The following is a 19,396-nucleotide window of genomic DNA, read 5'->3' as shown; positions in this document are numbered from 1 at the left end:
ATTCTTCTCTCTTTCATGCAGCCATTTTCTGTGTACGGTACCATTGTTGGATTAATAGTACAGCTTCTCTTAAAAGTAAATATTGTTTACGTGCTTGTTTATTCTTGACAACTGACTGCAACTTTATTGTAGCATTTTTTAGACTCACAAATTTCTTTCTGGAAATATAAGCATGATAATATGACTGAATCTTTATAATAGATGTTAAGATATGAATAAATGTTTTCCTGACTTGCATCCCTCTATATGCAGACTGTAGAACAAAGACAGCAGAACGTGTTCTCTGATAAGTTGCTAGAACTTTCCTGGCTGAAATGTAAGCTCGGAAATGAGTCTGAATTATAATGGCTACTTTCTTCATCCTCTTATATTTCTGTAATTGCTGATGTTTTCTTATGTGTGCCTGCAATCTGATAACAATCTTCTTAAGGTTTAAAAGTCTAAATTTTTCCTGTCGCATTCTCCAATATGATTGGAAAAAATAAGCAGCTCTAATTTGTCTGTATGAATTCTGAGCCTTCATTCTCCTGAAAGCTGCCTGTAGTTGAATGACTGCAGCTCATTTCTGTAAGTAGTTGGTGCGCTCAATCTTTCCTTTAAGGTATGCTCTGTAGTACTTCTGGATAGTCAGTACAGACTCTTTCTTTCTTTTATATAACTTTTGGGCTTGAAAGCACCGAAATCTTCTCTGAATAATAACAATACAAGATCTAATATAAATATATTTCTGTAATTCTCTGTGCCTTCTATACCATGATTGTATGACAATAGCAGACTTTTCTTTAGCTTTTCTCCTAGAATGCCATTCTCTAAAAGCTCTTTGCGATATTACTGCAGCTTTTATTTGTAATTGCATTTTATGTTGCTTCCATCTTCTGAACACAGATTGGATTATAAGGCATGATGATTTTAACCTTTTATATCTTTGTTGATCTTGTTTTCTTCTTAAACTAGCACGCCAATCCCTTTGAAATGTAATTGTGGACCAAAGATATCGTTTATAAGATTTAACAGCAATTATCATTCTTATTCTAGATTGCAGGATGACTGAATAATATTTCAATTTCAGAAATCTTTTTCTAGTGGAATATCTTCTCCAATACTCCTGGGAAAGGTAATAAAGGACAAAATGTAAAATAGACATAGCTTTCTATTCTTAATACTTTTGAAAATATTAAGTTTTCTAATGCCATGCTTAAAAATGAACACATTAATTAGAAAGCCAATATTTCATTGCTAACATCTTGTTTATAGTTTAGTCTTTACAGTGATACAGCTGTAGTCAATTCAGAAATCCATTTCAATTCTGATTGTATTTACACTGCATTTGTATTACAGAGTCATAAGTAGCAATTTTGTTATATTAAAAGGAAAAGAAAAATATTATAATATTTTTGGTATCTATTGGTTATATATAATTTCTGAAGACTTTATTTCCAGATCTTAAATATTTCCTTTATTTTATGGTTGTTAAACTATCTTATTATGCTTGAAAATTCTGTACATAAGGCATCCTGTACTATAACATTACAGGACTGATAATATAAACATAGTGAGCCCTCTGTTTCCATGGATTTCCCATCCATGAATTCAAACAGGTGAGGGTGGAACATTTTCCAAAAGAAAAAAGAAAAGAAAGATGTGACTGTATTGAACACGTACCAACTTGATTTCTTGCTATCATTCTCTAAACAATAAAGTCTAAAAACTATTTATACACTACTGGCATTGCATTGAATATTAGAAATACTATGAGAGAATTCAAAGCATACTGGAGGATGAGGATGTGCATGGTCATACACAAATACCATGCCATTTTGTAAACATACAGATTTGGATATCTGCTGGGGTCCTAGAACCAATCCCTCATGGATACCAAGGGACAACTATACAGGAGTTTGAGAAACAAATGAGCTAGACCACTTTTAGGGTTATTATTGTTATTAAAAATAAAATTACTTTCTTTTACCAAATATGGGGATTATAGATATATAATATATGGAATGAATATATATATATGAAATTTTGGAAACACTCTAAAGTAAGCAAACTTTTGTCTCTTGAAAAGCCACAATTATAATGTAGCTTCTTAGTCAATGAAACAATATGTTGGCTCAACAAACAGGACTGCAGACTTTCCAGCCAATTCCAGTTGCTGATATCTACATGATCCCAGGTTACTGGTAATCTAGTTCCAGATAATTCTTATAGAAACCTGTCCAAAACAATCTATAAATTGTTGATTAGGAGAGGGGCATGTTGTTTCTTACTATATATTTTTTTCCTTTCATGCAAGTAGAGCAGTATAGGGACTGGGTACCAAAGAATCTACAGGAAAAAAAAAGAAAAGAAAAAAATCTCAGAATAATAAGTAAACAATAAATGTATAAGCTTAGTACTATTTACATTTGTAGCAAAACCATGAAATGCTAAGGTGCATATCTAACAAAATATGTACAAAATCTATATGAGCAAAAATTCAGAACTGATGAAACATCAGAAATTTAGATCTAAATATACCATGGTCATGTATGATTAGGAAGACTCAAAATTATCAAGATGTCAGTTCTTTATTTTGATTCAATCCAATCTCAATCAAAATCTCACCAATTACTTTGGATATCAGCAAACTGATGCTAACATTATACAAAAAAGCAAAGGACCCAGTATAGTCAACACAAGGAACATATTATGTTAAATAGATATTACATATTTTGGCTAAAAAGAAAAATAACATAGACATTCTATTGACTAATTATAAGCACTATTTTCATTATATACTAACTAAATGGGCTTGGAAGAAAAATGTGTGTATTATTTGTTCCCAAAGAGAAGTTTATAGGACTCATTATTAAGATAAAGCTATACCTTGGTAAGGTACATGGATTCAAAGTAGAGTGATGCTGTATGCCACAATGTCCCATGCAGTGGAAGACTACAAATCTCTAATACAAAATGAAGACAGAAAGATGCATAGAACTAGAGTCTTGTTCCTTTCAGAACAAAGAAGGCATTTCAATTATGTTTCAGTCTTATGCTGAATGTAGCAAAGAGATTCACAGGTAGTAAGGAGACGCTAAATATTTTTTTAAATCAAATATAGTCAGCTTTCTGTATCTATGAATTCTACATTATTAAATTCAACCAAGAGATTGATATTCCAGAAAAAATGTGCCTGTTCTGAACATGTACAGAATTTTCCTGTCATCATTATTCCTTGAACAATACAGTATAATAACCATTTATATGGCACTTATATTGTATTAGGTATTATAAGTAATATAGAAAATTGAAATATACAGGAAGATGTACATAGATAATATACAAATCATATACATTGCAGATTTTGGTATTCACAAAGGGGTCCTGGAATCAATCATCTTTGGATATTAAGAGACAATATTAGAAAAAGAATTCTAATATTTAATCATTGAAGATTTTGTTATGTTTTTCCTTCTTCCTTTAAAATGTTACCAGAAATGTTTAAGTTAAAAAAATTTGTTCAGGATACTATACCTGAATGACCATTGCTGCTTTATTCTATACATTTTCCAGTTTTTCCTTTTTTAACATTAATAATTTTCTTTGTGCTAAGACTCTTCTCCAATATTTCTGAATGACCAGTGTTGCATTAATCTTTCTTTTCACTCGTTGTTTGGTTAGAAAATTTATTACAGCTGACTGAATAATTCTTGCAGTTTTGTCTCTCTCCTTAAAAAACAAAACAAAACCAGCAAATGTGAATTAAATACTAAATTATTTAAGACTTTATTCCTTATATGATAATTAATTTTTTTAAGTTAATTAAGTTACTACAGGACTTTGGGCAAGAGCAAATTATTTCAGGTATTATTCTTTCTAAGTCAGACACTGTATGGGAAAGCAGGTTATGTTTTGTAGTTGCCAAAATGTTAGTTGTTTTAGATAGCTACTGAAAACTGGCCATAAATATAAATTTACTGTAATTAAAAATTTGAGGAGCAATAATGAATGTAACCTATTTCTGAAATATCTATGAAAAATTTTATTAGACGACGACTACTTGTTCTATTATTGTTGGTTTTCTAAATATTAAGTATAATATTGGTTAGTAGGTAGGAAGCTGAAAGGGTTAAAATAATCTGTTCTGCTCAACTGGTCAAGAGACCATTTCTCAGATTATTAAAAATGACATTTTTCTCAGAACCTAAGAATGAAGTTATTTTATGTTAATGAAAAATTTTGTACTGTTGGGATCACAAAAGAAAGCAATAAATAACATCTCTATCCCTGTGTCCAGATCTTAAACATTTTGAAAAATAAAATAATGGACACCAAAGTACTGCTTTATAAAGGATAAACTGAAAAATGGTCTCAGGACAAACAAAATGGTCTTGTTAATTACTGCAAAATCAGACACTTGATGTCCAGACCCAATCAACACTAGCACTAGGATAAGCCTCACAGAACACAACTTGAAAAAATCAAAAGGAGAGTCCTGCTGTAAGAAGGGCTGAGTCAAGCATCCCTAAGTTATTCTTCACAAATTTACAAAGCAGACAACATTATTCCCCATGCCCTAGGGCAGACTAAGTGAAAAGGTGGACAGAGGTGGAAAGGAATCAAATTAAGGAAATAGTAGTGATTAGAATATTCAGACCATGTCACCTCAAAACACATACATGCAATTATTAAATTTATCTTTTTAACTTCATATATTAGTAAATATAAAATTCACATCAAGAACCAATCAACTGGAGGCTGTATAGTAGCTCAGTGATAGAACATTAGCCAAGTATGTCCTGGGTTTGATCAACAGCATCATTTAAAAAAAAACTAGCATATTTTAAAGTACAATTCATATGTCTTCATTTTCTAGGATTACCTTATAGAGCTTTAGTTCTGTTTTTATTTTATGTTTTCTCCATGCTGTCTGTATAAGTCGAGCAGCTCTTATTTCTTTATGAAGATCTAAAAACCTTGCACAAAAGAAATGACAAATAGGTAATAAGCACCTAAAAAAACACAAAAGATGAATACAGAAGATCAACAGAGAATATATACTCACTGTTATATTCTGAGACTTATTAAGAGTTTAAGAAACCCTTATTTACCTTTTCATCTGGAATTGTATTTGACATATCTGAATGACAAATCATAGCAGGTATTCCACCAAGGTCTCTAACTGCAGACCTGACCAAATAAAAATTTTTCTTTTCATTTTCCAGAAGTTCTTTGTGGAGTTCTGAAGTATTTTCTATCATGCGAGTAAAGAAAAAGAAAGAAAGAAAGAAAGAAAGAAAGAAAGAAAGAAAGAAAGAAAGAAAGAAAGAAAGAAAGAAATTAGAATGCTATAGCCCAAAATCAGACATGGCAAAGAACCAGAAAGGTTGATCAACAAAAAAGGACTAACCAGGATCAAATGATTTAAGAGATATGTCCAGAGTACTGTCATCAGATTCAGAGGAAGAATTTAATACCACTGAACCAGTTTGTGTGCATTCCACAGTTTGAGTAGTACACTGACAAATAGCATCAAAAGGCACATACCAAGGATGGTAGTGATGGATAAGGTAACATAACACATGGCCATCTGAGAAAGACACTGTAAAATTCTCTACCTGATTGGAAATACCAGAAAAATAATTACTTGTTTTTAAATACTCATATAAGCTTTCATAGAACATTATATCCTTTTAGTAGTTAAAGAGTATCACACTAATTGTTAAGAGAATCTAGTATACCATATGCACAGCCAAATTCTCAAATATTAAATCTTAACCATTTCAAAAGTAGGATTTTATATTATTACTGTCTTGGATTAGATAGTATCAATCAAAACTTCACATCTTTCCCAGAACCTCAGGATGTGACCTTATTTGGAAACAAGGTCATTATAGATATAATTAAGTGACATGGGGTCATACAAGTAGGGCGAGTTCCTAATCCATTATGACTGGTGTCCTTTTAAGAAGAAAGAAACCCACAGACAGAAACACAAGGAGAACTCCATAAGATGGGAAGAGGCAGAGACTGAAATAATTCACAGATGAGTCAAAAACTACCAAGCACTGCTGGCAACCACCAGTACTTAAGAACATGACACAGTTCCCTAGAGACTTCAGTGAGAGCATATTCCCTTCTCAGGCATGATATCAGACTTCAAGTCTCTAGAGCTGTTAATAGAATAAAGGTCTAGTTTGCAGTAATTTGTTATAGCTCTCTTAAGAAAATACGGTAATTATAGTCAATTCTCATTATCCGTGAACGCTGAATAGGGAATACTGACCACTTCTCACGGGGGAAAGATACAGTTAAGTTGCTGTGAGTCTCTGGTCCAACATTTTCCTCAGTCTGTAGATGGCATTGTTCTATGTATGTTTCTGATTCAGTCAGAAACAAAGCATGGCCAACAGCACTATATACTCAATGCCTAAACAAAGTTTACTTAATGTACATACTTTGGAACATCACAGTTTTCTCTTATGAATTCTGCATATGCTTCTACTACACTTGATAGCCATTTTAAACAAGAATATAATAACAAAATGGACATCATATACCAGTTCTGTATAAATGCTTAATTAAGGGCATTTTCCCCCTTAGTGATATATAAAACTTACATCATGCATTTTCCAATTGGTGACAACTTAGATTAGTTAAAATCTAGCATATAACAATATAATCATTCATGTGAGGAAAAATCTGCTTAAATCTAAAAATTTCATTATTTAAGAAATGTAAGAAAATATTTTATGCATTAAGCTTAATTGACATCAACCAAAATTATTTAAAGATAGTTAATTAAAACAAAAACAACCACAAAAAAAACTTTACCTTCTTATTATAGAAGGCACAAACTGCATTTACCCAGTCCATCAATAATTTCACATTTTCACTATACTGTTCAAAGAAACCACTATTTCTTTTGTCTTTTTTCTTATTAATAATAGCATCAGAGCAGCACGACACTGCAGACAATGATTTCTTTATACTGTGTGTGTATTTTAGAAAGTGAATTTCTTCTTTTAATTGCTCTAAATTAAGGGAAATATCCACCTGAAACATATAAAAAAGGATAAATTCCTTAATTTTTCATATATTAGTTTATATTTTTAATGTTTTATTGGTGCTTTATATTGTACATATTAGTGGGATTCATTGTTACATATTCATACATACCCATAACATGATTTGTCAATGCCATTTCCTAGTACCCTTCTCCCCTTTTCCTCCTCTCCTGCCTTCTCCTTTCTTGCCTCACTTTCCTCTACTATACTGGTCTTCTATTTTCATGAGATTCCCCACCCTATCCCCCCTTTTTTCCCTTTGTTCTCTCTAGTTCCATATCATGTTATTTTTGACCTACAGAATTAAAGTATCTATTCTGTATTTTGATCAACTGCAGGTTAAAAAAATAAAACCTAATCAGAAATTTTAAAATCCAAAAATAAAATTCCCAAAGTACAGAAAAATCTACATTTTCTTTAAGGACCTCATACATGCTAGGCAAGGCAAGCACTCTTCTACTAAGCTACATCGCCATCCTACAATCTACACTGATAAAATATCTAGTGGTTAAGAAAATGAGATTTGGGGCCACACAAGCTTAGATTCTCAGCACAGTTCCACCTATCAATGATATAAACTTAAGCTTCAGTTTCCTCACCTGTGAAGGAGACTTAACATGACCTAATGCATGTGTGAGAAATATTAAAATAGAATACATACAAAAATTATCACAGGCCTGAGACAGAATAAATTCTAATAAGTGGTAGTTATTATTGTGTTTATTTGATTCAAATTCCTTTTATAAACTAGTAATCAAAATTGAAAAATAAAAAAAACACAAAATGTGCCAAATGTATAATACCTGAAAAGCAAATACAATTTTCCAAAGCAATGCAAGAGTCTTTTCTCTGTGCCTATCCACAATATCCTTAGATAGGATTGAATTTCCTGCCAATAAAAATGCAGTCCATTAGAATGATTCATGTATATATATATATACCAATATTCAATGAGAATAAGTATTTCTCTGTTCAGTTTTTACCATGTTCATCACTTAATTGAATTCCTCATGATTTAAGAATTTGAAGAACAATGTCAATTATGTGCATTTTTTGAAGACGACTTATTGCAGGAATCCTGAGTTTCTTTGAAAGATTCCAGTTCTATGTGAGAAGTTCCATGGTTCGCCTAGTAGTAAAGAAATTTTCAGATGAATTTGCTATGTAACAATATATATGAAAAGAAATATTCATTTAAAAATAGTTATTACCCACATAAATCCCAAGAGTTTAAAGAGAGTAAGGTCAAAAAGACTCCAAATAACTATCTCAAAACTGTATTGCTCCATAGTTAATGAGTAGCTGTTTTTCATTTTTAATTTTTAAATATAGAAATTCATGAATAAAATGATAAGAAAACTGAAACATACACAAAAATATACATACATATCAACAAAATAATAAACTTCTTCAGAGAAAGAAAAAAAGGAAGGAGAGGAAGGATAAGAAGAAGGAGGAATGTATTAAGGTGTGCTATAATCTATTAATAAAGTTAAGTGTTTTTTTTGTTTTTGTTTTTATTTTAGTTATCATGGTAAATCCCATAGTCAGGTATTAGTGGCCTTTTTTTTTACAGAGAAAGAAACAAAGGTCCAGGAGGAAGTTAATTTAATTGATCTAATTCATCATCATATACTGCTATGACAGAAATAAGACAGCAATTAAAATCTTGTTTCATCAGTTTCCATAACAACAGTTGGTCGAATTCTCTTTCTCTCTCTGTGTGTATAATAGTAATGCATACTATAAACATATTTGAATGTCTACCTAAAAAAGACATGTACTCCAGAGCTTGAATTCAAATTCCTAATATCATCTAGGTTACCAATATTTTATCTACTACACAATAGGCAATATTTCCATAGAAAAAGCAAGCCTCATATGATGTTGTATATAACTAAAAGGTGACCAAATTATTTACAGAATCATAGTTTCTAAAGGCTAGAAAATGACTTAAGATCATCCTAGACCAATCAATGTAGGAAACATTTCTGCAACAATAGACCAACCCATTACCAGTTTAACTGGCTGGTTTGAAATTCACATACACATAAAAAAATACATAATGAGGCTGGGGCTGTAGCTCAGTGGTAGAGCACTTGCCTAGCATGTGTGAAGCACTGAGTTTGATTCTCAGCACCACATAGAAGTAACTAAATTAAACAAAGATATTGTGCCCATCTATAACTAAATCTCTCTCTCTCTCTCTTTTTTTAACCCCCAAAGTGTTTCCTTGATAAGGGTATAACATATTGGAGAGTTCCTTAGAAATAAGACTATTGTCTCCAATCCAGAAATTCTAAAGAGACTAACTGAAGTACATGGTCAAAGTCAGGCCTTCCAAAGCTGAAATAAGCAATCCATTACTAAAATCATAGCCAACTGTGAGGGATTCCAGTTTATTATTTGGTAAATATTCTATAATTTAAAGTCAGGCTTAAAAGAGTCTATATCTCCATTTTACTCTATAAAACTTGGGCAAGTCATTCTATCACTTCATCTGATTTTAATCAAACATTAAAACAAAGTAAATGCTACTAAAGCTAGTCTGAAATGATAATGGAACTCATGAAGCTACTGTTGACATAAAATGTATTTAAGTGTTTAATGTTTTAATTAGTTTCATGCTCTTTCCCAGTCCTTTTCTGAGATATCAGTAGTTCCTAACCATGTACTGCAGAGCATGTACTCAAGTCACATGCCAACAGAAAAAAAAGTGTGATAGGAGAAAAGTTTCTAGGCATAAAACTGATATCATTTTTTGAAAGAGAAATCTCAATTTTTTTCAACCCTAAATTTATTCCATTACAAGAAAGAACAAAAAAATATATATATATATTTATAAGTACAGAGTACGACATTTTCCAAAAAAATTTGGTCTATTCCATTAGCAAAATGATTCTATTTCTTATACTTACACATGACGCACTCCACACTGCAAATCTACAGCAAGATTTGTAACAGAAAAATCAAATTCATCAAATGGTGTCTGAACATGGCTAACAGGCAATCACAAAAAGCCAAGGTGACGGGAAAGATCACCTTCACCACTTAGGAAATCTCGTGAAAAAGCCAGAAGGATTTCTTTACTAGCCTACAAAGAAACAGGTTGCAGATATAATATTTCAATAGTATAACTTTTTATATAATAAAAGCAAATCCTTTTGGTCATTCTGTAAATATAGACATAAAATTAATTATAGTATAAAAAGATTTTCAGTTTCATATCAAATGTTAATACTGCAAATATCATACATTTTCAATTTAATGTTCTCTTTAAAATTTGCTCATAATTAATAACATACTATAAAACCTAGCATTAATTTGATAATATACTACATCAAAATTAGGTAAGAAATTTCCCTCAAAATTAATTTCTTAGAAACATAGTTTAGTTCATTTTCATGTCAAAATTAAGAGTAATAATGATGTACTGGTGAAAGGTTAACCAACAAAAAATCAGGAAAGGTAGAATTACTGATGGGATTCACTAAATAAACATTCATTCATATTATATTCTAACATATTAGTCTCTAGAAATGTTCTTTCTGGGCTGGGGATGTGGCTCAGTGGTACAGTACTTGCCCCACATGTGTGAGGCAATGAGTTTGATGCTCAGCACCACATATAAATAAATGAATAAAATAAAGGTTCATCAACAGCTAAAAAAAATTTAAAAAAAAACAAAGATAATGTTCTTTCTAAACAGAAAATATGCCACAAGATCAACAAAAGTCTTAAATGGGAAATTTGAAATATATAAGATAAAATGAAAATTATACCTTGAATTCAGCATCTTTACAGAAGAGACAACGATCATGATCAATAAGTCTGGAAAGCTTAGCATACCAACAACAATAACTTTTTCAATGTGAAAAAGCTTGGACAAAGCTTCTTCATGATCTTAGAAAAAATATTTTAAAAAATAATAACAAATTCATCCATGAAAGGCAAGTTTCACTTAAAACATAAAAAAAGTAGTAGCAAACAAATAAAAAAATCACACTATGTGCCTTTCTTAGTGTTTTACATATATGAATTCAATAAACCTATACAACAACTCTACATAAGAGGTACCATTTAATATTTTCAATTCATGGATAAGGAAAATGGGCACATGAGGAGATTTAGCTGGATTCATTCAACTGACATTTACGGAGCACCTACTATTTGCAAGCTTTGTCCTAGGCAATATATATACAGTAGCGAAGCATGACAAATATAATCTGAATAGGATTTATAATCTATTGGAGGGAGAAGATGGATAGAGACAAAAAATAGTAGTAATAATTATACATAGTGAAGAGGAATAATGGGAATAAGGGAAAGGAAGGCAGTGGAAACAGACCTATTTAGACTGGTTTCTTTAAGAAAGTAAAACATAAATAAAAACAGGAAGAATAACCAGAAGCCATTTGTGCATAGTGTGGTGAAAATGCAAAGGAAGCAGCAATGTTTACCATCTCTGTATAAATGAGGAACAGTAGGGTGTCTATATTCAGCTGCTATATCAGGATTCCAAAGCAAGCGATTCAGAATAAACATAGCCAACCCTGTGACATCACTATTGTCTTCCAAAGATATGAGTTCACCATAAATTGTCTAAAAACAAAAAATTAAAACCTAAAGTCAGAATCATACTACCTCAAAAAAGGAATGAAACGCTATTGGAGAAGAGTAGACAACAATCTTCTAAAGAACTGGTAATAGTCTATATCCTAAACAGTAAGGAAATGACATAGTCATTCAATAAATAACCCTTTAAAACTATACATATATAGTTTATGCATTTTTAAATGTTTACTTCACAAAAAAAAAGACAAAACTTAGAACTTAGATAAATTTTTAAGCATCTGACAAGGAGCTTTTACATTTATGTTTAAAATTTTTCCTTTAAGTTAAAGGAATATTACAGGTATATACCATTGCTGGGGGCAGTGGTATATACCTGTAATCTCATTTACTTGGAGGCTAAGGCAGGAGGAACACAAATTTGAGGCCAGCCTCAGCAACTTAGCAAGACCCAGTCTAAATAAAAAATAAAAAGTATTGGAGTAGAGTACTGCTGGATTCAATCTCCAGTACCAAAAATTTTAAAAAGTATAGAAACATTGTTCAAATTTAATTATAACCATGCAACTACAGATATCATGAAAGTATAACAGAACCCTAATTATTCAAAATTTTATAATAGTTAACAAGTACTATGTAATAATTCAAATCTGGATGACGTTTTTTAAGTAGTAGTCCATCAAATAATTGGAAAGTTGTGATTTGGCTCAGACAGTGGTAGGTACAAGGCTTGACCAATTACTAGCATTTTACAAGTCACTTAATATCATAGCTTTCACTTTGTTAGAGAAGTAAAAATAATAATACACATCTCATTGAGATTTAAAGAGACAAATTAGAAAATATGTTTTAAACAGCCTAGTCTTTTCATTTATAAATGTTCAAAAAATTAGTTTACTATACTATAGGTTCATTACAGCCAAGATCACATTATGTATATTTAAAAGACTACAGAAGTAGCTGGGCATGGTGGTGACACAACTGTAATCCCAAGTGGCTTGGAAGGCTGAGGCAGTTTGAGGCCAGCCTTAGCAATTAAGCAAGGCCCTAAACAAGTTAGCAAGACCTTGTCTCAAAATAAAAAATAAAAAAGGCTGTAGGTGTGGCTCAATGGTAAAGTGTTCAATCTCCAATACAAAAAAAAAAAAAAAAGAAAGAAGAAAAAGACTATAGAAATAAATTACTCTGTAACAATATGTCAATAATAAATAATGACATGGTCTACTTATCTAATCAGTATTTCCTAGTTGACCTTATATTTTATATTGAAGATGAATCAAGCTAAGCAAATAATTTTATAACTTCTATGAGTAAAACCACATTTTATTAAAGAATATTCTAAGTATATAATTGAAAAATAAACTGTTTAAAACTAAAACATATCCTCACCTCTACGCCAATTCGAAGCCACAAAGGATTATAGGATAATAGCCAGTTCAAGACTTTCTGACGTTCTCCTGAAATATAGATCAAAAGAAAGACAAGTTCAGATCACTAATTAAATAAAGAGGATAAAATTCCACAGAAAAGATATCAGTGGAAAAAAAAAGAATAATCACTTATATGAAGCATATTGTCTATATGAAAAATACTTCTATTGTTAACTATACATTATTATATTTATGTATGTGAGATTTGGGGCAGAAAAGCTAAAGCAAGTAAATTTAGCTTTGAAACAAAACATATCTCTATCTATCTATACACACACATACACATACACACACACACACACACACACACACACACAAAATGAAATCAGTGTCTGGAAGAGATAATTTTATTTTTATATTTATTGTAGCATTATTCACTGTAGCCAAGATGTGGAAACAATCTAAGTATCCACCAATGAAAGAAAGAATAAAGAAAATGGGTTGTGTCTATACACATAATGAAATACTATTCAGCCTCTAAGATGAAGGAAATATGTCTTTTTTCACAACATGGATAAGCCTGTAGGACATTATGTTAAGTGCAATAAGCCAGGAAAGGAAAAACAATCACTGTATTATCTTGCTTGCACATGTAATCTAAAATCATTGAATTCACAGAAGCAGAGAGAATGGTGGTTGCCAAGGGCTGAGGAGATGCTTATCAAAAGGGTACAAAGTTTCATTTATGCAAGATGAATAAGTTCTAGAGATCTACTGTATAGTATTGTGATTATAGTTATCAAAGCTGAATTACAAACTTGAAATCTGTTAAGAATACATCTTAAATGTCCTCAACCAACCCATCCTCCCCACAAACGTAACTATGTAAGGTGCTAGATATGTTAATCAGCTACATTGTAGTTATCATCTTACAATATATATGCATATTAACATCACACTGTATATCTTAAATATATACAATTTTTATCTGTCAATTATACTTCCTTCAATAAAACTGGGGGCAGGGACTAAATGCAAAATTTTAAAAATTAACCAGTAACCTTCTTACCAATATCTTTCCAGAGGTGTTTATCTTTTCAAACAATTAACTGCCTATTTTCAATTTCAATTTCAAGCTTTTTAATAGCTTTAACAATTTTTTCAGATGTAAATAAACAGCATGCTGTGCGGCGTAATCTATTCAACCTGCACCGTGCAGTATAAGCTCTGAGAGACATTTCATCTTTTGTAGGCGCTCTAGGAACACTTATTTTATGTTGATTCTCCGCTCCCAAAAGAAGAGTAGCAGCATTTACTGGGTAATAAAAAAAGGATAAATATTTCTGGTTAAAAAATATCATAAATTCTTAAATTCAGCAATAAGATCCAACTTAAGATGATAAAAATGGAATCCATTTCCCACTCCTTCCAAGTTTTCTTCTGATTCTCTAATCTTAAAATGTAGTTGTCATCATTCACTAAGTATCTTGGGCCAATATATCTCCACAACCTGTTAGCACTACCTACTACCACCAACATTTTAAATATTAGCTTCTCTAATCCAGAATATTAAATGACCTTTGAACTGGCTTATTTTCCATCATTTTTATAAATTAATAAAAAAAAGTTAAGCTCCTAAAGAATGTGATTTTTGCTCAGATCCAAGATGGTAGACCAGAGGGAGGCAGCATTCTGTGTCGCTCCATGACCGGGGTCTCAGCCTGTGGGAAAACTGCTTTGCTGAGAGTGATAGAGGACCCCCCATAGCTGATCCTGAGCAGGAATCACAGCCTCTTTGCCCGCAAGGCCCCAGACCTCAGCTTTAGAAAAGGACTTTCGACTCCTGACTACTTGCTCACGCAGGTCACAAGGTGCCTTAGTGGGACCACTGGCATCAGCACCAGCGCAGAATTCCCAGACGCCGCTCCCACGAAGTACAGCTGCTACCCATGAGCAGGAACTCCAGCCGCCACTCCCACGTGGACCCCCATCTACCAATGTGAGGCTCCCTCTGTCGCTTCCATCTTGGGACTCTGCAACTACTGTCTTAGTCCCCTATTTGCAGTAGCCGGCCTGCACCTGGGGACATCAGAAGCTCTGAAAAAAAGCTGAGAGCTGCAACATTGCATGCTACAGAGCTCATCTAAACCAATCACAATACATCTCCTGGCTACCGCACCCCACCCCTCCCAACACCCCATCGCAGAAAGCAGCTGCCTCCATCTTGGGTCATCTTCATCACCATCTTTAGTTGGGGCAACTACCAGTTTGGAACACCAAATAACCACGTACCCATAGTTTTCTAATTCCTCCCAATCGCCAGCAGCTGCTAACTTGGAACAGTGCAATAAAAAACAGCCCTCTATGACAGCCACCAGAGTGCAACATACAAGAACCTCTGGAGAAAGGCTCCTGATTAGGAAGTAGAAAGGGGGGGGAGGGAGATACACTTTAGAGACTAATTTAGAGGGCAGGAACTGTGAGGTCTACAGGTGAGATAAGGAGATAAGACCCAGCACCCACATGACAGGAGCAGATAGATGCCAAAGGAGATCCTTGAGGTGCAGTCTCCCAACTGGAGTGCCAAACCCCACTTCCAGGTGCCCTGCACACAAGACCAACCCTCACACCCTGGTAACCCCCATCATCATGAGAGCAGAGATATCAACTAAGAACAGACAACCCCACCTACTGGATGAGAAGGGAAGCAGGAAAGATTCTCATCTCCAACCAAAACAATCCTTTTTTCTTCCTTTGAGATTTTTTTTTCTTTCTTCTCCCTCTTTATTCTCCTGCCCTCACATCCCCAACATATGTGAAAGCAAGTACTTTGCATGAATTAGGATATTGAGGACTGGTATGACTGAATAGTATATTACTGTTGTGTTGTATATTCTTTTTTTTCTTTCTCTCCAATTTTTATTATTTTAACATTTTTAAAATTTTCTTAATATACATGTGTTTGTTTTATGTATTCTATGTCTTTCCTCTTACTTGTCTACCCCGAATTACTTCCTCTCTATTCTCCTGCTACTAACATTCTTCTTTAGATTTCTCTTTCACACATCCTAAGATTAACTCTATATCCTCATCTCATACCTCCTCAACATATGTTCCTACACCCCAGGTTCTTTGCCCACCATCAGAAACTATAAACCCTTTTACAAACCTACTGATTATATTGTAGATAATACTTGAATTTACCATTTCTGTACACTGTGACCAACCTGTAAATATCTTAATAACAAATATTTGTTTTTAGGTGGTATTTTGTTTATATTTGTTAACATTGTCCTTTCCCTCAGGAGAGGTATTGGAACCCTACAGGGGCACTATAAGCCTATGGGATAAAAATGGTAACGCCTTGGATTCACAGAGCTAAAAAGGAAGACACAAAAACAACATGAAAAGACAAGGGAAGAAGGTGCCACAAACAAATGAAGATACCACATTATTAGAATCCATGGCCAGCACAGCAGATGAAATGACAGAGAAGAAGTTCAGGATGTATATAGTTAAAATGTTTTGTGAATTAAAGGATGATATAAAAGAGCAAATACAGGCAGCAAAAAAAAAATCATCTTGACAAAGAGCTACATAAGCAAATACAGGAAGCAAAAGATTACTTCAATAGGGAGATAGAAGTTCTAAAGAAAAACCAAACAAAAATCCTTGAAATGAGAGGCTAAGGATGTGGCTCAAGCGGCAGCGCGCTCACCTGGCATATGCGGGGTGCTGGGTTTGATCCTCAGCACCACATAAAAATAAAATAAAGATGTTGTGTCCACCGAAAACTAAAAAATAAATATTAAAAATTCATTCTCTCTCTCTCTCTCTCAAAAAAATCCTTGAAATGAAAGAAACAAATTAAAAGTTCAATTGAAAGCATCACCAACAGATTAGACCACTTGGAAGACAGGACCTCGGACAATGAAGAAAAAATATATAATCTTGAAAAGAATGTAGATCACAAAGTTGAAAATGGTAATAAACCATGAGCAGAACATTCAAGAAATATGGGATAGCATAAAAAGACCAAATTTAAGACTTATTGGGATAGAGGAAGGCACAGTTCCAAAACAAAGGAATGAACAATCTATTCAATGAAATAATGCAGAAAAATTTTCAAACATAAAGAACGAATTGGAAAACCAAATTCAAGAGGTTTACAGGACATCAAATGTACAAAATCACAACAGATTCACACCAAGGTACATTATAATAAAAATGCCTAACATACAGAATAAGGAGAGAAAATTAAAAGCCACGAGAGAAAGGAATCAGATTACATATAGGGAGAACCAAGTAGGTTATGTGCAGATTTTTCAACCCAGACCCTGAAAGCTAGAAGATCCTATAACAACATATATCAAGCTTTGAAAAAAAAATGGATGCCAACTAAGAATTTTGTATCCAGCAAAACTAAGCTTTAGATTTGATGATGAAATAAAAATCGTCCATGATACACAAAAGTTAAAAGAATTACAGCTAGAAAACCTCTACTACAGAACATCCTTGGCAAACTATTTTATGAAGAGAAAATGAAAAACAACAATAAAAATCAGCAAAGGTAGATATTACACTAAAGGAAAAGCTAATCAAAGGAAAACCAAGTCAAGTTAAATAACAAAAATAAACAAAAGTAGCTGGGAATACAAATCATATCTCAATAATAACCCTGATGTTAATGGCCTAAATTCACTAATCAAAAGACATAGGCTAGCTGATTCGATTAAAAAAAAAAAAAAAAAAAGACCGAACAATACAATATTCTGTTTCCAAGAGTCTCATTTCATAGGAAAAGACATACACAGACTGAAGGTGAAAGGTTGGGAAAAATCATACCACTCACATGGACTGCAGAAACAAGCAGGGGTTTCCATCCTCATATCAAATAAAGTAGACTTTAGCTAAAGATAATCAAAAGGGACAAAGAAGAACATTTCACACTGCTCAAGGGAACCATATACCAACCAGACATAACAATTTTAAAAATATATGCCCCAAATAATGGAGCATTTATGTTCATCAAACAAACTCTTCTCAAGTTCAAGAGTCAAACTGACCACAACATAATAATTTTGGTGACTTTAACACACCTCTTACACCACTGGATAGGTCTTCCAAACAAAAGCTGAACAAAGAAAATATAGGACTCAATAATATACTCAATAACTTAGACTTAATTGACATATATAGAATATCTCATCCTTCAATGAGAGAATATACTTTCTTCTCTAAACACACATGGATCCTTCTCTAAAACAGACCATATATTATGCCACAAAGTAACTCTTAACAAATACAAAAAAGTAGAGATACTACCCTGTATTCTATCAGATCATACTGGAATAAAATTAGAAATCAATGATAAAATAAGAAATACAAACTATTCCAATAACTGGAGACTAAATAATATGCTACTAAATGAACAATGGGTTGCAAAAGACATCAAGGAGGATATTAAAAAATTCTTAGAGGTAAATGAGAACACAGATACAACATATCAAAATCTCTGGAACACTATGAAAGCAGTTCTAAGAAAAGTTCATTGCATGGAGTTAATTCCTTAAAAGAAGAAAAAGTCAACAAATAAATGACTTAACATTACATCTCAAAGCCTTAGAAAAAGAACAACAAATCAACACCAAAAGCAGTAGAAGACATATTTAAGGAAATATTTAAAATCACAGCCAAAATCAATGAAATTGAAACAAAAGAAACAATTGAAAATATAAACAGAACAAAAACTTGGTTCTTTGAAAAAATAAATAAAATTAACAAACCCTCAGCCATGCTGACAAAGAGAAGGAGAGAGAAAATTCAAATTACTAATGAACGTGATGAAAAAGGAAATATCACAACAGACATTACAGGAATACAGAAGACAATTAGATATTATTTTAAAAACTTGTACTCCAATATAATAGAGAATATCAAAGGCAATGACAAATTTCTAGAGGCATATGAGTTGCCCAAGTTGAATATCAAGATGATATACTCAATTTAAACAGATTAATAGAAGATGCCATCAGAAGCCTACCAACCAAAAAAAGCCCAGGACCAGATGAATACACAATTGAGTTCTAAAGAACTAATACCAATACTCTATAAATTATTCTGAAATAATTTATAAGAAATAGAAAAAGAGGGAGCGCTTCCAAATTCATTCTGTGAGGCCAATGTCACCCTCATTCCAAAACCAGGCAAAGACAAATCAAAGAAATAAAACTTCAGACCAATATCTCTAATGAACATAGATGCAAAAATTCTCAATAAGATTCTGGCAAATTGAATACAAAAACATATCAAAAAGATAATGTACCAAGATCAAGTGGGTTTCATACCAGGGATGCAAGGCTGACTCAATATATGGAAATCAATAAATGTAATTCATTACATCAA

The 19,396-nt window shown here is 32.6% G+C and overlaps 1 pseudogene; it reads right to left on the bottom strand.

The window, feature by feature from the left end:
- Positions 1–19,396, bottom strand: part of LOC143387963 (abnormal spindle-like microcephaly-associated protein) — a 55,014-nt pseudogene that overhangs the window by 16,393 nt on the left and 19,225 nt on the right.

This window comes from Callospermophilus lateralis, chromosome 11, assembly GCF_048772815.1.
Source record: "Callospermophilus lateralis isolate mCalLat2 chromosome 11, mCalLat2.hap1, whole genome shotgun sequence".
In the NCBI taxonomy this organism is placed as follows: Eukaryota; Metazoa; Chordata; class Mammalia; order Rodentia; family Sciuridae; genus Callospermophilus; species Callospermophilus lateralis.
This window is presented reverse-complemented; position numbering and strand designations above follow the sequence as displayed.